Source organism: Pteropus vampyrus, unplaced genomic scaffold (assembly GCF_000151845.1).
Source record: "Pteropus vampyrus isolate Shadow unplaced genomic scaffold, Pvam_2.0 Scaffold310, whole genome shotgun sequence".
NCBI lineage: Eukaryota > Metazoa > Chordata > Mammalia > Chiroptera > Pteropodidae > Pteropus > Pteropus vampyrus.
Genome location: NW_011889091.1, coordinates 545273 through 570857, shown reverse-complemented (window position 1 = coordinate 570857; position 25585 = coordinate 545273). Strand labels below are relative to the sequence as shown.

General features: G+C 38.5%; 1 long non-coding RNA gene across 1 annotated transcript in view; it reads left to right on the top strand.

Moving 5' to 3' along the window:
• LOC111730367 overlaps window positions 1-25585 on the top strand; it is a 324528-nt gene that overhangs the window by 127632 nt on the left and 171311 nt on the right. The gene's annotated exons all lie outside the window — the stretch shown is intronic.

Sequence of the window (25585 nt, the reverse complement as noted above, 5' to 3'; positions counted from 1 at the left end):
TTTCTTCTTTTTTTGCAGAAAGATCCTGCTTTCTCATGGATTGCTCTTTCTCCATCCTATATGGTCTAGCTAAGACAATCACTCAAGATGTCCCAACTCTCTGTCTAAGAGTGGGCAGTGACTCAAACAAGTCCAATGGGGTCGCTCCTGGGAATTTGAATTTAGGCCAGTGCTTCTTTTCCTGCATCACTAAGACATACACGATTTCAGTTGACCATGGACCTCTTATTAGGAAATGTTATTAGATTTTAAAAAACAATCCAGAAAAACGTGATTCCAGGATAGAAAATTGTTGGAGCTGAGTCATTTTTAACCCTAGAGACCTAAAAGACTGGGAAATGCCGCTCCGCAGATCCTCAGAGCTGTTCTAGTGTGCATCCTTCCGAAGAATTCTGTGAAGTACTTCACTTCCCCCCACCATTCTGGTGCTTGTCACGAGGGCACCAACAGACTAGTATGCTCCTGTTATATCCTTTGGGATTGACTTTCTTTGGATAGACCTCCTTGGCTTGCTCTTTTCATGCCTCGGAGTGGCACACCCTCCTGGGAGAGGTCTATGGAAAGGGGCAGAGTAGGCTGCTGAACTTGGTTTTAGTGTAGGCTGTGGGCCAGAGGTGCCAAGAGAGTCTCTTGGCCTCCACATCATCCAGTCCTGTTCATCAGGACTAGAGGTTCTTTAACAGGACTTGAAGTAAATCCACACAGCAACAAAATAATGAGCTTTTCCTCCCCATTCTCTTTGTGTATGTCTCTCTTGTGAACTTGTAGTGATGCTAAGTTGGCTGGTTAAGGTGGAAGAATTATAACCAAATGTCACTAGAGATGTGATTAAAGAAACCCATTATCTTGAGTAATTTTACAAAACTTGATGAGATCAGGAGGGCACAGATCACTTCCACTTTACAGATGCATAAACGTCAGCTCAGAGTCTATGTGGCATCATGGTATCAGGACAGATCTCAGGACATTTAGTCCAGTGCTCTGTCTCCTGCACTATTGAAGTCATATCATATATTTTGATTGGCCATGGATTGAGATTCTGTGTTAAAGATTTTTAAATTAGGCAGGCTGTCGGAAAGGAATTGCTTGTTAAATATCCTTTGTCCCTGCCCCCACACACTGTGAATAATCCATTTATATTGTTTCAAGTCCCTGCTTGCAAATGTTAGGTTGAGCTACATAAAATTGCTGTTTGGTAGGTGAAAAACTGCTGACTGTTGGGTATTTAATGTGATTCAGCTCATACCGTTGAGGTATTTAATTTCGTCTCTTATTACTGTCGCCCTCACTCAGCCACACTGGCTTCCTCACACAGAAAGTTCTTGCCTTAGGACCTTTGAACTTTCTGTTTTCTCTTTCTTGATTGCTCTTCTTCCAGTTAATCACCCCTATCCTCACTTTCTTCAGGAATTTTATGCAAATACTATCTTTCAATGAGGCCTTACTTCACTATCCAGTCTAAAATTTCAATCCCCTGTATCTCCAGCATCTAAAATAGTGCCTGACAGATAGTAGATGCTCAATAATATATGTGGAATAAATAAATGTGGACTAACTGGTAGTAGCTATAAATCCATGGGCCCAGATATTTGAAAACACCACATTGGTAATTTTCACTCTGTTTTGTGCCCCCAAAAGGGTCTCTAGCTATGGCACAGAGTGTGAGGAGGTGAACAAGGAGCTATAACTGTTGCCCATCCCTTTTCTGTTCAAACAGGAAACCTCAGCTTTTGTCTCTCTTATATGTTGGGTTGCAGGTAATCTTTCATTAGGAAAAAGATTTGTGCAAATACTAAGTTTCAAACCATTAATTTGGAGTAACAGGAAAAGAAATGTTTACAAGTGATGGTGTAGTTCTGAGCTAAAATATTGTGGTTACCAGTGTTTTTTCACCACCCCATGAGGTGAGTGTAATGGGAGGGAGTTGTGAGGAGTAAGTATCAAAAGCCACAAATCCAATGAGTATTATATTTGAGAGATTTTAAGAATTGTTATTGAAATATAAAAGTTACTATATTTTAATGAATTGTTCAAAACTCCCTCTTCCTCCTCCCTAGGTATATTACTCTATTATTAACTCTCCATGTGATTGAAAATTCTTAGCTGGGGAAGGGGATAACAGTGTTATTTATGTAATTATGTTTTGCTTGGAAATTGACCTAAGTTCTATATTATCCAGAAGCAAAAATAAGTGGGCATAGGAATAACAAGTTTTAGTTCACATTCTCCAAAATATGTGTATATTCAACACAATTTTAAACACATGATGACGTGGAAATTATCAAGACCATGATGTAAAAGCGTTAGAAGAAGCTGTGTGAGAGCAAGATGGTGAACCATGGAGAGAAAATAATCAAAAGATATGTCTGTCTCTATTTTCCATTAACCCGGCCCAGAGCCCTGCCACATCGCTGCCTCATAGTCTTTTAACAAATGAATTGCACATCCAAGGGAGTATGAGCCAGAGATATGCAGGGCCACACAGCTAAACATTTGAATTAGAATCAGAATACAAATCACTGAGTGCTGCCTTAATCTGCTTTTCTATGATATGCTGCCTCCTTCTTAAAACTCCTTCAAAATGGACATAAATGTACTACAGATGTTAATACAGAACTTTTATTGAAAATGTAAACATATAAAGCAAACGAGCAAACTTTAACTGACCTGTCTAGATTTACAAACTGAAAAGGAACATGCTCACCACAGTAAGTGTTAGTCAAATAATTACCTAATAATTCTTGGAATAGAAGACTAATTAGGATAGAAAGAATATCATTTATCATGCCACTGTAGACATGTAAGACTACCAGGGGCAAACAGATGGGAACATAGAAAGAAAAGTCTACATGATAGTTACAGCAGAGTGAATGAAATTCTTGTGCATGAAGAGAACATCTGAGTGGGTAAGACAGAGGAGAGGCTCCAGTGATCACATAAAACGTCAAAGGTGGCTGTTGTGAAATGAGCTCCTCGGTTTATTTTTTTTTGCCTTTGCATTGTTTCTGTTAAACAAACGTAATGGTCCTTCACCTGTTTTGGTCCAGGGGCCTTTTGAAAATTGAATTAAAATTATAGACTTTCTCTCTGGAAAAAAATGCCAGTAAGCACAGTGTTTTCAAAGGCCCACCAACTGGTGTGCAAAATCGTAGCTTTCCTTGTTTACTTATAACTGCATTTAATCTCTGTCTGAAGCCTGCATTCTGCCTCATACCAGGAACCTAATCCAGCTACGGACACTGAGCCATTCCTTCAGTGACTTCTTCAGGATTTGAGGTTTAAAATAACAACAAAATTATAGTATTACCGTCTCTCTTCCTCCTTCTGAAGTTACTTCTAAACCTTGGGGCTCTGCTTCCTGTGCTTGATCTGCTTTGAGCGGGTATCCCTGAGACATATAGCTGGCATGTTGGGGCTTTTAGTCATTGGTTTTCCTTGCAGAGCTGCCATGTCCCTATCATGCTCAAGTGCACAGTCTTTGGTTCTGATCAGTGCTGCATCTTCTTGTCCAGACTACTAGATTCTCACTGTCTCAGGGCCTGGAAAAGTGTGGCTGCTTTCCTGCTTCTCTGTAATTGAGGAGCCTGGGGGCTTGTCCAGGTCCTTTCTGCCTCAAATGCTAAATGAAAGACCCCACCCCTCACACCTTGTTCCTGCTCCTGGCACATGTGTGGACCTCCATCCCTTTACTATTTAATCTTTAAACACTTAAACGCAAAAAGCAGTATAATAAACCACCTCTAAATGTCGTGGCTTGAAATAGCAATCATATTTGTACAGGTCTGCAGGTTAGACTGGGTTCAGCTGGATGGTTCTCTTGGTCTCTGTTGGACTTTCTCATGTTTTTGTGGTGAGATGCAGGTCAGATGTGAAGCTTCTGAAGATTGGCTGGCCATCTAGGAAGCTGGCCTGGGCTTGTTCGGTTGGAGGCAGCAGAATCTCTGGAGAATGAGGGAAGTGCTATGGGCTGAATTATGTTCCTCCAAAATTTGCATGTCGAAGCCCTAGCTCCAAGTACCCCAGATCGTGACTGTATTTGGAAATAGGAGCTTCAGTGAGGTGATTAAGTTAGAATGAGGCCATTAGGGAATGTTCTAATTCAGTGTGACTGATGTTCTTATAAAGAGGAAACTTAGACACATAGAGAACCACTAGAGGTTCACACACATATTGAGAAGCTTGTCTGAGGCCATAGCAAGAGGGTGTCCATTTGTAAGCCAAGGCGAGAGGCCTCAGAAGAGGCCAAACCTGTCAATGCCTTAATCCTAGACTTCTGACATCCTAAACTATGAAAAAATAAGTTTCTGTAATTTAAGCCCCCCAGTCTGTGGTATTTTGTTATGGCTGCCCTAGCAAACTAATACAAGAAGCATATGAGGTTTCTTACAGCTTGGGTTCAGAACTGGCACAACTTTACTTCAGCTGTATTATATCAAAATAAGTCACAAGGCCAGCCTAGCTAGGAGGTCACATTACAAATGGTTATTGCAGGGAGGGAAAGAATTGTAGCCATTTTTAGAAACAATCTGTTACGGTAATTCAAATGCTAAGGAATCATACAGAATAGAAATAGAGGTTAATGCAGAAAAAGTTGTTGGGTACTTTAATCTGCAAATGAAATGTATCCAAAACGTATTTCTGTTTGGTTGGAGTAGAAAAGGCTAACTGATGTTCATCCTGTGGCTTGCATAATGAAAATATGCCCACCTACTCCAAGGAGGTCCTACTCTTTGTAGTGTGAACCAAAATGCCTTGATAAATGACCCAAATGTGGGAGCAATAGCATTTTTCCTTTACAGATCAAGTTATATCATTAGATCTTAAATAATTTATATTATCACGTCATTAATTTTCACAGGAATAGTTGCCAAACTTTTGTCATTGACAGGCTGGAATGGTAGATGAGGTCAGAGAAGGCCCCTAACTTAATGTGTATAAATCCGTATAAATATAAATATGTATACATATAAATATGTATAAACATAAACATAAACCTACCAAACCTTTAAAGTAGGGTCTGTGTCTCATTCTCCTTTGCATCTCTCCAAGATCATGACATGCTTTACAGAGAAGATGCTCAAATATTGAAGAATTAATAATATTGGCTTCTATAGCGGAGGCTGCCGTCATCAGTATGTCCTGCCTCATGTCACTGAAAAACTTATAATTATTTTTTACTTCGGATTACAGAATTAGGCTATAATCAGGGTTAGAAAAATTCATGTGGTGGACTGCAGAATTAAAAAAAAATGTTGCATTTCTTTGATCAATAGTCTTTAAATATCGGTTCTATATTTGTTTAGAGGGAGAAGCTGATTTATTACTAACAAAGTTTTCCTTTTCTGTCTGTCTCTTTTCTTTCTCTCTCTTTCCCTCCCTCTTTTCTTTTTTCTTTCCTTTCTCTTTTCTTTCTTTCATCTTCTTTTCCCCTTTTTACTTTCTCCTAAACAAAAATTCACTTCAACGAGAGCATTAGGGAACAATGAAGGATTTACTGAAGTGACACAGGGGGTGACTAGGCATTACATAGTGCCAGCTGTTTCGCTGATTGCAGCCTGTGCTCAATGAGCCCTGCCTGGCCTTCCCTGTCCCTCTCTTCATCCTCACAGCTACCGGTGTTCTTCTGTGTCTCTTCTCCCATTTATGCTCTGCCTTCTTGTTCCTGCCTCACAATTTCTTGATCTCTTACTGGGATTCTCAGTATCTCCTCATCCTTCCTAGGCAGAGCGATTTAGTTATGTAACAGCTCTAAATTCAAACTGATATTCTCACTCAGTTAAAATTGCCTACAGTAACATCAAAGGCCATTATAAGAAGGGCAGAAGTGTTACTTTTGTTTACCCAATAGAAGTTCCTTCAGATACCAAAATCCTTTTTCCTTAGAAGGCAGTAGCAAACAGAACATGATAAATTTACTATGAGTAAATTTCCATTAAAATTCAAAGTAAGCAATTTCTTCCATGACCTACGTAGGAATTGAGGACTATTTACATTTTGCCGTTTTGTAAAGAGTTTATTTTTGTATGTAAACTTGAATTAAGATGATTCCCATGATACTTCATCAACTCTTATAGAGTGGAGTCTTGGAGGTATTCAACTTGTCAAACCTTTTATTCTCTCTTACTTATTGTGATAATGGAATTAACAGTATCTATAGAGAGATCACTGACAGCAGTAATTGGGATATGAAAGCTTTAACCTACATCTGCTCCCATCTGAACACTCAGTTAATCACATTGGTTAGCCCGAGTTATTCCGGTGCAGAGAGCTGTGGCCTGCAAACATTACCCACTTGGTACTAAAATGTTCATCAGCTGCTATAGAAACAATGTTTTAGAATGTAATATTACTTTAAAATAATTTTGTTTTGCTCAAACTTGGAGGAATTAAAAAGTATATCAACTCGATTTTCTATTTTTAAAATTGTTCTCAAAAAGGCATCTCTTGTGAAACTTAAGAGCTAGATTGCTCTCTACCTTCTCTCTTATACACAAAAATCATCTTGGGGGTCATCTTGGAAATGGAAAGAAACAACTACACGAGTACATGCACACACGCATGTACACATGCATACACACATGCATGAACAGGTAGAATGGTATGCTGACAAGGGTGAGTTGAAGGGCGTATTTTAAAACTGTCACTGTGTAAAATATTAATCTCTATTTGCCCATCTCACCCTGACTTGAAATTTTAATCACTTCATGATTTTCAGGGAGGACTCTGAAAATTGAAAACGTCAAGTGCCTTTTAGTTACCTCATCAGATTATATTGGCACCAACTGATCTTACACCAGTAGCTGCTGTGGGGTCAGTTCTGTGCAGGATCTTACTAGCTTCACACAGATGCAACACAACAGCACTTTAGCTCAGGCTTCTCTCTTCGTGACCTAGGTTCTCTCTAACGATGGTACGGTGACAGGAGTGGAAGCGGGAAGGGAAGGTTGTGGGTAGGACACTGTGAGAACTAACACTGTGGGAACATGCAGGGAGTTCAAGTCTTAGAGGCTGAATGGCGTGAAAGCTTCTTTTCCCTTCTAGTCAATATTCTTTGAAATAACTGAAAAGACTGGGTATTTTCTATTTTTTCCCCCAAAGACTAAAACAATCCATAATTGCAATGGAAAATAAGAAAATGTGAAGAGTCTTAGAAGATAGAAAAATTGAGATTATATTGCAAAAGAATCAAGAGCAGAGAAAACCACGTCTCAACATCCATCTCAAATCTGCCTGTATTTTTCCATTGTCACTTTCCTAGACCGAAGTACCTTACTGGGGTTCTACCTGGTCTTTCTGCTTGGCTCTGGTCCTCCTATAATTCTTTCTCCACACTTTTCCTACCTTAGGGCATTCCCTCTGCCTTTGATGCTCCTTACCTGGCTCCTTCTCATTCTGCAGATCTCCCTTTATATACTGCCTTCGTAAGTCAGAGAGTCTTCTGATCTCCTGATCTAAAGTCATCTCCTCCTTCTGCTCACCTCCCATCACTCTTTATTCCATTGCTCTGTTACTTCCTTTATGGCATTTAACAAATTTGTAACAATTTTATTTTTTGTTTGTTTCGTGTTAGTGGCTGGTTCTCCCATGAGAGTATCAGTAGCCTGAGGGCGGGGACCTGGTCTATTGTCTTAATTGCCTTATCTTGGGCTGGTGGCATAGTTAGTGACACACAGGGTCGAAAGAATGGCACATTGCTTAGGGTTCGTCAGTCTACAAGTATTGTGCCAACTGTAGAAATAGATATTGGGAATCAAGAGGAAGGAGACAGAATCCTGCCTTCAAAAAGTTCTCTGTGGAGAACATCATGTGCTTCCTATTTTCTGATTCATAGTTTGATCATTTGTGCTAGATATTTTATTTTTGCTGTTAGACTTTAGCACTCTGCATGCAGGATCTCAATCATTTTTGTATTCTTACTGAGACTAGCATAGACCATAAAAATAAAATATTTTGAATGCATTTTAAAAGTTTCTAAGGGGGCTTTATAAATATGATGATGATGATGATGGTGATGGTAATGGTAATGGTTAATTGTCCTGTAAACTACAATCTATGTTCATTAACGATTTGTTAATGACAAAGTGAAGAGAGAGAATGTCTACAGAAAAGGGTGAGAGGAAGATGGTGGTATTGGTGAAAAGGTAGAATCAGAGTGGGTGACGAGCAAAGTGATCAAAAGAAAAATTGAATTTGAGAGTCGAATCCCATATTGCTGTAAGGACACGCTTCTACTGTTCATTTTCTTTCCTGGAACTTTAGAATAATTCAGTAATAATCATTTTTTAAATGTCTGTAGGAAGCTAAAGAATGAGTCTCAATGCAGTTTTAACACCATCAGAACAAAAAGTTCACAAACCGTACATGTTTGTCTACTTAAAACTTTACCTCATTTTCCAGCTTGTGTGAGGAGGTCACACGAATCAATTAAAAACATACATACAACAGCAATCATTTAATTGTGATCTTTTGGGAGAAGGCAATCATGTGTTAGTTTCACTGATGTGAGCTGGGAAGCCTGGAAACAGGATGCACCTGTAATTTTATTATTAATGAAGACCAATTTAAATAATTCACTTCCTATTATGTTTACTAAGCCAGTGGGGACCAGTATAGCCAGAGATAATATCACTGCCTAAGACAAAAAAGACTCCAGCTGCTCATTACCAGTTAGTTTGCCAAAAAGGGATTAGGCTACTACATGTAGATTTACAAAAATGCTGTTTTTGATCTAATTGTTAATAAATGTAGTTTAATGATGACGAAGTGAGCTAATGACATGAAAGTCCCTGTAAGGTAAGACCTGGTACCTTTTCAGATTGGGCATACCTCTAGACATCATGGAGCCATTTTACATATACTTTAGAAAGCTGAAGGAAATTTATGTGTTTGTGTGATTTCATGTGAATGCTCATCAAAGGGAGTTTCATCAGAGGAGAATTTTAATAATCAAGTGGATAGAATGATCCTTTCTGTGAATAATAGGCAGCCTCTTTCCCTAGCCACCCTGTCATTGCCTGATGGGCTCATGGACAAAGTGGCCATGTTGGCAGGGATAGAGGTTATGCATGGGCTCAGCAACATGCACTTCCACTCATCATTGTTGTCCTGGCTATGGTCACTACCAGCAGCAGAGATCAACACTGAGACCCTAATATAGCACTATTTCCTGGGGTGATTAGCCAGCTACCTGAAAGCTAGTCGATTACATTGGACCACTTTCATCAGGAAAGGGCAGTGCTTTTCTCTTATTGGAAGTGATACTTACTTGGCATACAAATTTGTACACAGCATTGTTTCTGATCAAGGAACTCACCTCACAGCAAAATAAATGTGACAGTGGCCACGCTCATGGAATTCATTGGTCTTATTATGTTCCCCACCATTCAGAAGCAGCCAACTTGATAGAGCAGTGCAGTGGCCTTTTGAAGACTAAATTACAGTGCCAACTAGGTGGCAGTATCTTGAAGGGATGGGGCAAAGTTCTCAAGAAGGCTCTACATGCTCTGAATCAGCGTACAATAAATGGTGCTGTTTCTTCCATAGCCAGGAGTCAGGGGTCCAGGAATCAAGGAGTGGAAATAGGAGTGGCACCATTCACCATCATAGTAAGAGACAAGCAAAAATTTTTCTACCTGTTCCCCTGATGTTTTGCAATAGGAGTGGCACCATTCACTATCATAGTAAGAGACAAGCAAAAATTTTTCTACCTGTTCCCCTGATGTTTTGTACCATTCACTATCATAGTAAGAGACAAGCAAAAATTTTTCTACCTGTTCCCCTGATGTTTTGAGTAGAGGTCTTAGTTCTAGAGGGAAGAATGCTTCTAGCAGGAGTTACAATAATTCCATTGAAATGAAAGTTAAGACCTGACCACTTTTGGCTCCTTATGCTTTTGAATCAACAGGAAAAGAAGGAAGTTTTGTGTGGGCTGGGGTGATTGATCTGGATTATTAAGGGGAAATTGTACTGGTATTCCACAATGGAGATAAGGAAGAGTATGTCTGGAATACATGAGACCCCTTAGGCTGTCTCTTAGTATTGTGATGCCCTATGAATAAGATCAAGGGAAAACTACAACAACCCAATTCAGGCAGGTCTACTAACGGCTCAGATGCTTCAGGAATGAAGGTTTTGGTCATCCTGCCATGTAAAAAACTATGCCCTGCTGAAGTTCTTGCTGAAGGCAAAGGGAATACAGAATGGGTAGTAGAAGAAGGTAGTTATAAATATCAGCTACAATCACTTGACCAGTTATAGAAATGAGAACTGTAATTATCATGAATATTTCTTCCTTATTTTTTATGACTACATTTGTATATATATATATATACACACACACACATACATACATATAATATCTTTGTTTTCTCTCTGTTCTTATCATGTAACACAGGTGTATTTACTTGATAGAAATATTTAAGTACTGTTGATTTTACATCATACTATTTAAGTTACAGAATATCAGGAAAAAGTAAACATCACTCAAGGAATTTACCTCTTCTTCTGAAGAAGGTATTAATGCATTTTTGGTTGTACACAGGATAGTTGTATCATGTTAGATGGAATTATGATTTGGTTATTGTCTTTATCTGGAGATTATGGTTTAAGGAGATGTGTATGGGTGCCAAGCTCATGAAGGGTAGATTCATGATGGTTAATTTTATGTGTCAACTTGACTGGGCAAAGGGATGCCCAGATAGCTAGGAAAACATTATTTCTGGGTGCGGCTGTGAGGATATCCCTGGAAAGAAATTAGCATTTGAATTAACAGACTGAGTAAAGCAGATGGCCTTCCCCAGTGTGGGTGGTCATCATCCAGTCTACTGAGGTCCTGAATAGAACAAGGCAGAGAAAGGGTACTTCGCCTTTTCTGCTTGAACAGAGGCATACATTTCTCTTGCCCTCTGACATAGGTGCTCTTGGCTATTGGACTTTTGGAATCAAATCAGAACTTATACCATCAGCCTCCCAATTCTTAGGCCTTCAGACTTGGACTGAATTACACCACTGGCTTTCCTGGGTCTCTAGCTTATAGACAGCAGATTGTGGGCCTTCTCAGCTGCCATAAGCCTATTCCAATAATAAATCTGGGTTGGACTGCAGATAGCTTGGGTCAGAATTCTCTATTGACTTGCAGTGTGATCTCGGGCAAGTCATTTAAGTTCTATTAGTTTCCATGTACATAAAATGGGAAGATGAATAATGATTGTTATGATAGTTAAATGATAAAATATATGTAGAACTCCTTATCATGCTGCACAATGCCCTTCACAAGTACACCTCCACATGCCTTTGTAACACACAGTAAATATGTAATAAATATTAGCTACTATGACTGGAATTTCTCAAGGTAGAATTAGTTCCTCTCACCTCTTGGATCTCTAAAGATAGGGGCTCTGGCATCTAGAATATTTGCTCATTTAGGATGAATGATGTCTCAAATTCCTGGGAAATGACTTGGGAAATCTTCATAGTAAAGACAAGGAAAATAATTTCTTTATTTCTTTAGTGTCCTACCCTGGGGATACAAAGTGACCAGTTTGTTAAGCAAAGCTGCTGTCACTAAAATAAAAAGAAATTATATTTTTGTCTCCTCTGCTCTTTCAACTTTCTCAGGCACTGGATAGGAACCCATCAAGTCCTATGGTGAGTCTGTTCACTCTTGAGTAATAGACATTCTCTCACTCACCTGTTGTAACTCAAGTCTCAATTTAGTAGAATTTCCCACCGAACACATGATGAATGCTCTAAAGTTCATTTAGTGTTATACATTTTCCTTGCTGCAGCTCTGCCTGCTTCAGACTGGAAACCTACAGTGGAAAAATGAGTGTGGTACTAGATAACGATGAACAAAATACAGCCCTTTTTCTCAAGGAGTTCACTGCCTTTTGGGGAAACAGACAAATGGTAGACTGGATTACAGTGTGACGTATGCCGTGATTGAGGTATGCTTATGGGCATAGCAAGGCAGAGGAAGGTGCTGAAATCAAGCTGTGAAATGAGGAAGCCTTCCTTTCAGAGTTGAGACATGACCAAAGCTGAGTCTCAGGACTGACTGGCAGATACTTCCTGATGGAAGAAGCAGAATGTATAAGCCAGGGAGAAGATCATTAACTTAAGCATCATTTGTCAAAGGGATCGACTTTGCTGTCGATCCCAAGGGAGTCTCTTTTATCTATAGCACTAGTAAAATATGACCACACAATGTAGGAATGGGATATGGTGTAGATATGTATTTGATTACGGGATTAGATTAGATATGTAAAAGATTGTGCGTTGATATTTTGGGTTCTACCATTTACTAGTTGCATGACGTTGGGGAAGTTGCTGAATCTCTTTGAGCCTTAGTTTTTCATCTAAAATGGGGGAGGATCATTACCAGTGTCAAAGGATACACATTTAAATGAGAAAATGTATCTGTAAAGTCCTTTGCACTAAGCCTGGTGCTTAGTTTGGGCTTAATAATTACTAGTTCATTTACTGAAACTATATTTCACTCCCTGCTTTTACTTTATAGTGAGGACAGATGGGAGGAGCAAAAGCTATAAAGCAGAATCAGGAACAGCCTTTTTAGGCCTGAGACAGCATGAGCCTGGATTAGCATGTTGGTGCTGGGTATGGGAGAAAACTTCATATAGGTGGAAACAACGTCCTGAAAGAAACAGACTCGTTGTGTCTGTTGTCATTGTTACTTTTCAATTATATTTTTACTCGCCCACTCACTGATTATGTTTGTTTGGGCTGGCTTCAGGGTACATCATCATTTTCATGGTATTTCAAATGCAGCTTTGAACACAGTTTGAGATCTTCAAACAGAAGTTATTTCTGTCCAAAAAATGATTTCTACATTAAAATAAGCCACCACCTGGGAGATTATAACTGAGAGGCATCATTACTTTATTAGTTAAGCCAATAATTGTTGAAGCTAGATTAGTCCAGATGAATAGATAGTATGTGATTTTAATTGTTTTTGATTTCTAACACAGATTATTTTGGTTTAACTAAAATTGGTCTTCATTTATTTGAAGCACTCTACCTAGAAAGGTAGGGGGAATGAATTTAATCTACATATGGGAGAATCATCATGAGAAATGTCATGGAAATGGCATCAGAGGAATGGAAAAGCCTCGGTTTGTTTCTGGCTTTGTCACCAACTAGTTAGGTAACTGGAAAGGAGCTCTGATTCTCTGATAAATAAATGTGAAATGATAAAAATAAATGCAGGATATGGTAAGGTATTTCCTTTTCTCCTCCCTCTGTCCCTTTGCTTAACCACATTGCGTCTCACCTGTTCTAACCACTATGCTTCAACTGTTCCAGAGGTTCAAATGGATATGAAAAGGTTTAATAAGTGTGAGTGTGCTATGCTGACATGAGCAAGTGGATATGATTTTTTATATTATTGAATCTTCTTGCGACCTGTCGTTAATGCAAAAACAGAATTTATTAGTGATTTTGATCTAGAAACTAAGTGAAAAAATCTTCCACATAAATTATATAATTTTTAATTGAACATTTACCAGTATTGTTTATATTTACTAATGACATTTTCAATATTTTAGTGACAAAGTAGCTTGAAGTCGAAAATAGTTCAGAAAATAGTACCATTCTTGGTACACAGCAGAGAGTCAGTGACCAATGTGAACTGAATGTGAACATTGAATGTGAATCCTAGTTGATTGCCTTAGTGGTAATTTGATTTCTTCATACTAACATAAGTGAACATGTAGTGATCCATATGGAAATTTGATATCCTATCTATGTAATAAGAAACTGAGTGGGAAACTGAAGTACTGTGCAAAACATCCTATATTAATATCATACCAAAACATTTTTTTACTGAATGTGTAGAATTATGATGTATTGTAAGGTTTAGCCCACAAAGAGCCGTTCCAACCCGGATCTGTGCTTACAACATATATTTTCTTGCTCTGAGCTTAATAAAAAGAAGAGGGAAGCTTTTAGCTAACAGTAGTGACTGAGAAATTTATGGCATTTTTAACAATTTTGAATGGCCCACTCATTAATGAATCTTCATTGTTTACTTCCACTAAATAATGCAAGAAATTGGGACATGACACTGAGATAATTATGGGTACAAGACTTTCCAAAATAACACTGAGTTGAATACAGGTTGACATTTTCAGTAATGGCACGGGTCAGAAAGATAAGCTAATTCAGGCTCACGTAAATCTGGAAAGCAGCTTTTTGTTTTGCCCATTAAAAAGAAAGAACCAGTATCTAGAGTCACACTGCAATACTACATTCATTGGAAGGCCCTGGATTAAGCCGTAGCACCTCTGGTCAGGCTGGTTTCATCTGGAACTTACAGAGTGCTTGACGTAGGGGCCTTCACAGAACTGAGGGACCAAGTGAAGCATTTTGAGCCAACCAGTCCCAGAGTGCCAGATGAACCTGCTCCGTGGTCAACTTTCTATCTTCAAGGTACTCACTTGCATGCACGCACTCGAGTGAAAACACACACACACACACACACACACACACACACACACACAGCAGTGTACAAAGAAAAGCCTTGAAAATAAGAAAGCCTGTGGTTTTGTCTCTCTTCTCTTACTTAATAGCTACGTGCTCTCTAGGGCAAGTCACCTCAAGTGCTACGTAAGTGCCTTTTGCCCATGTGGTTGCCTTCTCCCTTTTTCTCTAACCCACTTTCTGTCCCAGGTGGCTGAGTTTTAATGGCTGTGTCAGAAGGCTTCCTAGCTTCTAGTTTCATGTTGGGTTTGGTAAATGCTGTGTCCCAGCAGGAGCCTGGAGAGAGGGATAGGGTGAGCTTGGATCTTTCGTGAGGTCACCTTGGGCTCACTTTTGTCCCTCAACCAAAGGTCATAATTACTATAAGTAGACCATCCCTAATTGACTCTCCCTGCTGTTCCTCTTGCTCCTGAGCCCCATGGTACCACCCCCCCCACCCACCGCTTACAAACTGAAGATTTTCCCTTGATAAATAGTCTCTCCACTAAACTCTCTCTGAATTATCTTTAATTTTCTTGTGCCATCTGTTTCCTGCTGGCACCCTGACTGATTTCTTTAATGGACTATTATTGAGAAGATCTCTTAGATTATGTCTCTGTTCATCACAGAAGGGACCACGGTGGGTTGGTGATGATAGCCACGAGCTCAGCTAGAGGGAGGGAAGCATGGATGTCTAGAATTAGCCATTCCACAAGCCTCCTCTAGCTCTTAACATTCTATGACTCTGTGGGTGAGAAACCGAAGGAAGCCTATTACATTTTGGACTTTTATATTACAATGGAGAATCTGGACTGGGATGATAAGACAAATATAGTTCAAAGGAAGGCACAAGCAAGATGTTCTTATGAAAACCAGCAGTAATTCCATAGAGTCATCTTCTAACTAGCACCTTTCAGATATTGTTCACTATTTTCAGTATCGGATTATTTTTCACCAGGTGTTATTTTTATGTTAAGTTTATTTGTAATTCTATGCTTTCTTATGTATAGCCATATACAAAGTATCAAAAGCATATAGTAGCCAGGCAGGCCTCATTTGGCAATATGGCAATAATATTTACTGCCAATTATTATGATTAAAATCCATTCCAAAGGCTGTGGGTATAATCTCTGGATTGCAGTTCCTTTTACTTTCCCATATAATTCTCAAGTTAAAACAGAAAGCACTCAGACTCATGAACTTTGTTTAACAGTAATACCTTTGACCTTTCTTATAAATCTCCCCAGAGTGTAAATATTATCCAAAAAAAAAAAAAAGGCCAAATGTGCCTGCGGTGTGACTCGTGAGATGATTTGGAGCCATCTTTCTTCTGGTCAGATTTTGTCCAATTCCCTTTTCAGAAAGGATCAATGACCAGAACCGCTTATGACTTATAGTGTGAGCGACAGCTTTCGTGTTAGAAAAACTTACTTGAACATTCTAGTCAAGCTGTCTGCCTTAGTGGGATTTGATTATTTGAACAAGTCATGGGTTGACAACATTTGGCAGCTACTGCATCTATCTTTTTTTAAAAGATATTTCTTAAAGGGTCTTATATCATGGTCCTCTCAAAACAATGACCCAGAACACCTGCCACATTTGCCCATAGAAAAAAACCAGTTACCAGTTACTAGAAAAGGGAGGTTACTTAGCTATAGAATAATAACAGTAAAGATAAATCTTTTTTGTCTTTGTTTTCCAAATTCCTTTTACACATTGTTTGTTATATTGTCCTTGGGCCAGTGTAATGAGGTTTATAAGGAAAGTATTTTATTGCTGGTTTACAGATGAGAAATCTGAGGCAGAAAATTGTTATTGTTGGGGCAGCATTAGAACCCTGGATTATTAGTTCACAATAGGCTGCAATTTTCATTTTAATTAAATACTCAAATTTAACCTCAAATATACCAAATAATTTAACTGTAAGAGAACATTCCCCATTCGTATCTAGGTTTCTTAAAAAAGGCTAATATTGCTCATACTATTTAACTCAAATTGCCTACTCTTTTTAATGCTATTTTTTTCCCCATCTATATGTTCAGTTTTAAGCACCAGTGTGATCTGGTGCTTTGAGACAAGGCACAGACCATTAAATAGACTTGGGATTTTGCATCACTTGCTTAACCCCTGCCAGACCCTTTTGGCCTATTTCTTTGCCCTGCAGGAAAAGCTGAGTATCTGGATTTTTCTCCATGTGAGCCCTGTGTTTGGATTTCAGAGCTTATGGGTCAGAGCACCACAGTAAAAGGAAAATAGAGGTTTATACAGATGACTTTGGCAATTCCCAGCCTCCTTCTTTCAATGAACAAAAATTCCTTTGGCATGCTGTGTTAAAGCACTTGCTTCGCATTACATTCAGTATCCTTTCTGGGAAATGTATATCACTGAGAAGATCTCATCTGGAAAATCTGGAGTAATTATTAGCAATAAAAAGGGGCTGGACTTATTTATCCCAAAGATCCTTTCGGCTTTAATAATTTGGACTTTCAAATATTGACAAAGCCGGAATTTGATCTCCAAGTGATTGTGTTACGTTGGTATTGGACAGACAGCAACGGAGCATGAGGAAAAGACAGTTTCAATGTGTAAGTGACCTAAGAAATGAGGGTCGGGAGAGAGAAATCCCCAGATGCAGGGCACATGATGAAAAATATAGAAGCGAGCTTAGAGAAGTCATCGATAGTCATAAGTTGAAGCTTGGGTGATGATGGAGATAATTACATGGACCTGGAACAAAGGAATGGGGAGCTAAGATGTCAGCGAAGTGTTGGGTTCAAGAATGCAAACATCGGATTCAAATCCCAGCTCTGCTCCCGACTCACTGTGCGACTCTGGACTGAAAAGAACACTGTAGACCAGTGTTTTCCAGCCTTGTCTGGACAGTAGAACACTAGATTCATCGGGGGAGTTTCGAAAAATTATAGGTGGCCAGGGCCACTTCTGGAATAATTCAGTCAGAATCAGGGGATAGCAGGGGCAGAATTGAGATCTTCGTTTGAAAGCCATAGTTTTACACCCAGGATTCTCACATTTTTTATGTGTCAAAAGGACACTCACAAGTTTTCTTTCTCCTCTTAAGTGAATTTGTAGATTAGCTCCTCCTGATACCACAAGTCACCTTTGTAATGTTGACTGCAGTTTGTTTTCCCATGTGAGAACTGAATTTTATTAAATATCCTAGGAAAATCTCCAATACTAGAAAGAAAAACATGACTACTATCAGATGCTAACATTACCGTGAAAAGAGATCAGTATGGATATGGAAAATCTAGTGCTAAAACATAGAGTACAATTTGAGCAATTTTGTAATGGCAGAGTAAATGAATTCCTGCTCACTCTTATTGATGTCTTTTCAAAGAAGTTGGAAAGCTTTTGCTTTTTTTTTTTGGTCTGTTTGTTTTTGGGGGTAGGAGTTCATTTAATGAGGAGGAGGGTTATCTACTCTAGAGGGTTCTCTACTCTAGAGTCCTGCTATACAAGTTGTGGTCCACAAACCTGGAAAAGTGAGAAATGTATGACCTCAGGTTCTTCCCCAAAACTTTAAAATCAGAATCTATACTTTAACAATTCCTGGGTGAGTTATACATTCTTTAAAGTTCCAGATGTTATTCTCAAACATTCCAATATTGTAATTGAGAGGTGTGGGGAAATAGATCATGATCTAACAGAGAGTATGAAGGTACCTTCCGTTAAATACTGCTCCAGTTAAGATGTATGTTGGCTGCAAGCAAGTCTGCAGAGAAATAAATCAAAGAAGAGAAAACATAGATGATTATCCTCTATCTGCTTTGGCCGTAGAGTATGAAAATTCGGGCCTATATTGGGTGAGAAAATGTTCAAAAGATGGTGAGACACTTTCATAGCACAGGCTGAGGTCACTTGTTATCTTGTTCTAGCTACCTTATTTTTTAAAAATGTAAACCAAGATCTAATAGAGAAATAGGGGTGTGAATAGAAATAATAAAAGCAATCCTATTGTAACCAGCTTGTTACAAGGTTATCCTAGTGGGATATAAACATACAAGGGTCTTGTTTCTACACAACCAGTGCCTTTGACCTCATTCTTTTGTTGAATCTGATTTTCCTAGACCTTACTGAAATCTTGATCAAATCTCAAGAGTTTTCAGATAAATTCCAGTTATTAAGTCCAGTCCAGTCTAATAGAAAACTCCAATCACACTTACCCCTTCTCCTAGCTCAGGGTTTATCAGTGGGCGACGGGGCATGCAGTGAGGAAAGGAGAACTTACTATTAAATTCTATTTCCCTTTCCTCTTCCCCCTCTGGTATGTTGGGTTAGCAAGGAGGGAGATGTAAAGAGAGGGGGAAATAGAAATGGATGTTTGAACTCATGCGTAAGCTCCTATGGGAGGTGACCCTATGGGAGGGACTCTCACTTCATAATTACTCTGATGGAAGATCTGTCTCTGTCTCAGACTCTTCTTTAGGCTTCCAGCTTCCTTCGCTCTCAGTGTATCACATGGTCACAATTTCTTACTCCTTCCCAAAGCAGAGGACCCTCTTAATTAGGGTATGAGCTCATAGCTCAAGCCATGCTACCTTCCACAATGTTTTTTTGACCTATATGAAACTCATATATCACTCTCACATTCAAACATCATGAGATACCACATGGCTTCCCTTCTTTTACCTCATGTCTGCCATTTGTGTTCAGGCTCTGGGAGGGCGGATCATCAAGTAATACCGGAGAACGAGATGACAATCTCAAATCCTACAGGCAGTTCTTTTGGTGGACCCCTCGCTGGACTTGGTGGGTGTGTACTCATCCTTCTTCCTCCTTCCATGATGAAAAACATCAGCAGCCCTGACTAGATCTCAGAATCGGTCACTCGCTATTCTGTGAAATCAGCTCCCTCTTCCCTTTCTCTCCCTTAAGTCTCCTCTTTATGTCCATCGGAGAGTGTCTTGAGGGATGTGTTGGGGCAACAGAGAGATTACATTCATCTCTTACAAAATCTCCGAGTGGCTGCTTGGTTCCCCAGTTGCTCGCACCTTCATTCAGAAAGCGGCTATTGTAAGTTCTGTGTCCTCAGTTTAGAGGCCTTAGTTACAATTCCAGAATAATAGAGGTTCTACTCAACACCCCATTACATTATAATATACAATATTTATCCGTCTCTTTCTTTGTGCTAAGTGTATTAAGCCTTTTTTATATTTTATTTCACTTAATCTATGTGACAATACTATATGATAGGTTTTATTATTATTCTCATTTAAACAGTTAAACACTGTAATGGACTTCGCCATATCTAGTTACATGAAATATTTTTAAAAGCCTCTCCATTTTATAATATTTCCATGCAATTTAAGTCTTACAATCTCAATAAAGAAAGTAACAAATGAAACCTTTGTTTCTGAAGAAGAATAAGTGATTTGGATTCTACCCATCAGATGCACCTGTGAGAGACTCATTAGCAGTGAGTCACAGGGAGGAAAGGGCATGGTGCCAAGTTTCCATTTTGCAGCAAGTACTGATGCAGAGGGACAGTCTTAGTCTGTTTGGGCTGTTTGTAAACAACCAATTTATTTCTCACAGTCCTGAAAATCTGAGGTCAGGGTGCCAGCATGGTCTTGTGAGGGCCCACTTCCAGGTTGTAGACTTATTGTAACCTCATATGGCAGAAGAAAGGCAAAGGATCTCTCTAGAACCTCTTTTATAAGGGCAATAATCCCATTCATGAGGGCAGAGCCCTCATGACCTAAGCACATCCCAAAGGCCCTACCTCCTAACAGTCACCTTAGGAGTTAGATTTTCAACACATGGATTTTGGAGGGCCGCAGACGTTCAGTCCATTGCATTGAGGAATGCTGTGTTATTGGCATGGTGATAGAAGCATCCTCACTTAGCCACTTTCGGATGATGGCAGAGGCAGCAATTTCCTTGGCAGGCCAGTTCAGAGTCGTAGTTGTAGGAGTCCTCCCCAGAAACTCAGCATGGAGTCTGCGCCTTCAGCCCTTACAAAGATTCTGTGGGCTCTCTCTGTCTCAATAAATAACTTTCTGCTTAAACTTGCTGCACAGGGTTTGTTGGCTGCAACAAAGCACCCTGGCCAAGGCAACAACAGAACCAATATTGTTTCTGTTCTTCATATTTGAAGGCATACTTGTAGAGGGAAAAACTACAGACACGAACATGCTTTGTATAGATAGTTCTTAGAAAAATCTGAAAGTCAGAAATATCAATAGTTATATTTCTCTGTGACCATACATATATCCTCGTTCTAACAGTGCTTTATTGAAACTAAAATGCTTATGAGGAAAATATTTTAGATAATGTGAAACTTTGTTCTAGCTTCAAATTGTCATATTTCAGATTTTACTTTTGCATTGATTTGCTGCATATGGGTCATCAAATTTATTTCACTGAAGCATGGGATCATGGGATCATGCCATTTATTAGCTATGTGGTCTTACGTAAGTTAATTAGCTGCTCAGTTTCTTCATTATAAAATTAAAATAATCATAACAGTAATCTTCAAATCATACAAGGATCTGGAAAGATCAAATAGAATGTTTGTGGACAGTGAAAGGCTAACATAAATAAAATAATTATTATAACTATAGTAATTTGAATAATGCCTATGAGTAGAAAATGGTGGGAAAAAGCAGCTCTAAAAATCCACACTATTAGGAGAAAAAAGGAAAGGGATTTTTAGGAAGGCATGAAGAATAAATATATTTCTTGGCATGCAAATGTCTCTTTTCTCAAATTATGTAAGGCTTCTGATCTTTGTTCCCTCATTTAGCACACATAAGAATGTTGTAATGTAGCAGTTCAGAATCTCAAAAGAGTCAAATATATTTCATCTACAGTTTTGGAAAAGATAGCAAATTTTTTGTATGATTTATTATCCATGAAACTTCTTTCTGCAAATATCATTTGTTCAATTAAATCAGTAGAAGTTGCCTAGAGGTCTCCAGGTCTCTAATGCTCTGTAGTTGCTATGCCAAGTCTATCTTTTGAAGATGGAATGTGGGCACCTTGGCACTTGTGATGTCTAATGAAGAAGGCCAAGGTCATTGCCATGGGGAATGGTCCTTCTGCCCTGCCCTTTCCTCAGAGGGTAAAGCAGGTCTAATGGGTATAAAAGCCATAGATTCCTCTTTGTTGTGTCCTTCACTCCCACCTTCGCAACTGTGCTTCAGGATTACTTCATTTTCCAGAGTACAGAACTCCAAAGGAACACATTTTTAGTAATTTCCAAGGGAGGATATTATTACAGGTCAATCTGGCTACCATAATTTTCAATCATGTCCTGTCTTCATTTATACAATCATTATATTCATAGGATAAGCTGGTGATATTCACTGGAATATCTACTTCCCAGGAAAAAGCATTTGTAATGGGAGGATGGGTTGCGCTTGCCATGAGCTGCTTTCAGCAGAGAGGGTCACATATCGGGACCCAGATGGAGAGATGGTAGAAGCCAACAGGCACTCTTCATAGATATCTTGAAATCTTCAGTTTAATTACCCATTTCACAATATACTGACTGTAATTAGATTTCCTGAGAGTACTGGAGAAAGGGCTAAAATCTCTGTAAAGCTGATGGGATGCCTAATCAAAATGATTCACATGGATGTGTGAATAGAATCCGAGAGAGCTTTGAGGAAGGATGCTTGGAAATTTGGAGAAAGCTTCTGACTTGGAAATGGGTTGTAGATAAAGTTCATTAAGATTTCTGGGGGAAAAGGAGCTTGGTGGAAATGTGAGTTCTATTTATTAGAAAGCCTTACCACAACTAGCACTTGAATTGTACTTTATAGGATACAAAGAGCTCTTATATACATGAGATCTCATTTTATCCTCCCAATCAGTGCAGCAGCTAATTTGTTCTCATATTTCTTTTGAGGAAACTAAGGTTAAACTTTCTTGTTTAATTTGCTTAAGTTCACTCAGTGGGTATGTGGCAGAGACAGATCATGTGACATTAGCTAGACCCCTTTCTTTACTATTGCAGCTATCTTGATGATTACACTGGGGATTATGGTGACGACTTTACTTTTTATTATTATTATTTTTTTACATTACAAGGATTCTCACTTCAGGCGAAGAAACTAGGGCTTCTGATATCAGTTTGGAATTCTATATTATAGTTCCAAGGTGAAAAGCTTAGCTTCTTAATTCCTTTTCAGTTTTCTTGACTGAAAAATATTACTTGATGTTATCTGTTATTCATCAAATTATTTAAGTCAACACACTCTAAGTTTAAAATGACTCTGGCAATCGCTTTCTTATTTCTCTCCCAAGAATGATTTCCTTTTTCACCCTTAGTTGACCTATACGTTACTGTAAAAATCAAACTCTTTGTGGAAACCTAGTTATTTTTTAAAAAATAAACTCTTTACTAAAATGGAATGATGCTATTTTCAGAAGCACTAAGTTAATTGTCTTAGATTACTAGAGCCCCAAAGAACCTGTTCAGTAACAGACATAACTACTATTAATTGGGTAACACTATAAAGGAAAATAAAATTTTGGTAAATAATAAGAAAGATTAAACAATTATAAAAAGAGAAGAACGGGATTTTGTTCCTTCAAGACAATGATATAAAATGAGAAAAAATCCTAGTTGGCTGCCTTAGGAGGCAAATCACCCCCTTGTTATGATGGACACTGTTTCTGAACACAAGTATAAATCACGAAAGTGCAGGTCCCTGGGAAGGGGTAACATTTTAAACCTTAAGACTTTAATCCATTAAGTACATAAATTCAACAGTTATAGGCATAAGAAAAGGTTTTAATGGGGTTAGAGTTAGTGGGGGAAGCAGGACTCAGGATTCTGGACAGGTAAAGAAACAGCGTAATAGCATTCCTAATGTGACAACAAGGGCTGTGGGGAGGGGCCTGGTTCCTGATCTTTCTGCACACAGTCCTGCTCAATTTCCTATCTAACAGACAGGCTTAATATCCTGCATTAAGAGATAAAAAATGTATAACCTTTAATATTACTTGGGTTCCTGATACAGCCAGTGTGGTCAGACTTATCCTTTGTTTGGCTTAGTTGATTAAGAACACTAAGCTAATAAGGCCACTACACTTTATTTGTTTATGGTGAGCTATGTCTCCTGGAAGAACGTGCCTGCCTAGGCAAGGTTGTGTAGCAAAGTTAATCTTGGATTTTTCCTACTCCCACCCGCCTCTTGTCCCTGTGCCCAGACTTTTCCCACACTTCTATTTCCCTGGTGCTCACTCACATCCTCTGGCTCCCCAGGACTTTACACCCGGGGCCCTGTTGGATCTGCTCCTGGCTGTGTCCATGCCCCTGACCTTTTCCTCCTGCCTAACTTCCAGTTATACTTAAATGCCCTCGGTTTCTTGATCCCAGGATCCTGTTTTCTGTTAGATGAGAGTTTATCTGATGAACCAAACTTTCCCAAGCTGTACGTGCTAGTGTTCCTCCAGATTTTAGTAGATACAACTCATGGATAAAAAAAGAGTTCCTTGGCAAAATAAGTTTGTAAAATCCTCCATACTATATCACTCTCTTAAAGATTCACATTGCTCATTAGCATATTAAAGGTTGGTGAAGTCTTTCAGATATAAATTTCTACGATGAATTCAGTATGGGAAACACTATTATAACAGAATACAAAATTTTAAGGTGTAAACTTTTATCCTTCTGAGACATTATATTTATTCTGACTTGAGTCTATAGGGGAAAATATGCCTTGACCTTGAGAAATGACCCCAGTTGTTGAAATTTCAGGTGCTACAGTGGTGGTATTTGGCACAAGGATTATTTAAATTATTTTTGATTACTTTTGTATTTTCAGTTACTTTCTGCTCTGCTAAACAAAGCTATAGTCTTAGGATAATTTGAATATTCTGCTCTATTTGAAGAAAACCAAGGTAAAATTTGGATAAGCTTAGAGCTCTTGTTTAGCAACTTTTATGTTCTTTTGTGTTCAGATATTCTTTTGAGAAGTGAAAAGTATTTCTCTTCCCATCAGTGCACTAACATCAGGCCATTCAACATTTAAAAATGAGTGAGATTGGATATTTTTTTATTATAGTCACCTCAGGTCAAGAGCAGAGCTCTCTGATAATGCGATCAGCTGACTAAATTGCAATCCCCTTCCATTCAGTCCTCTGCTAATGAATACGTTTCTTCTTTTCTGGGAACTGGAGTATTTTGGAAATTATATTTTAAAGTTCTTATATTAAGGAGATGCCTTCTGGAAAGCTTCAAAATGAGGTCAGAGACGTGGAAGAAATGTAAGCCGCCTTCGGAATTTAGGCTGCCAAATGGAATCTAGAGAAAAATGCTGTCAATTTAGTTTCTTCCTTCTATTCTTGTTCCTCTGTGTGACTGGAGCACAAGATTTCTCTATCTGTTTCTGCCTCATACTCTATATCGAATGCCAGCTTCTCCTTCCTCCCCTATAATGTAGACATTTATGAATTCTCTAGTCTAATAACATTTTAAATCAAACATTATTTTCATCTTTGATTATAGAAGTTAACTTGTAATCTTTGATGGAGAATCCTCTATTTCCACCTGTTCAATCTACCAAATAGTTGAAACGAATGTGATTGAAAGCCTCTCTCTGCTTGTACCTTCCCTTTCTCTTATTATTATTTTTTTTATGTGTGACTAGGGATGAGAATATTTTTACTAAGCCATACTATAAACATAACGATGTCCGAAATCCAGGATTTATTGAGTTCCATAGAAATCATTTGGACAGTTTTTATTAAACATGCTTATTTAATCATGCACTTCAAGATTCTACTGCTGGTCATGGTAAACGTTAGAGCAGAAACCTGTTTTTGAAATCCCAAGGTTCTTAAACATGCCACATATATGTACCTCTTAAAAATTCCTTGTGAAGATATACCAGTGATAATTTATTTTAACTATATAATTTCTATGATTTATATCCCTCTCAGAATCAATATGATGACTGTTTCTTCAGAATATTAAGTGTCATGCTCAGCATTTTAGAATTTCTAAAATGTCCAATCATTATAGTGCTTCCTGTAGTCAAATTATTTTAATTAAGAGATTAAGTCTCATTTCTGAACAATAGGCAGTTCTAATTCCTGATATCTCCCTCAGAAGACAGAAATTGTGGTCTATTCAAGA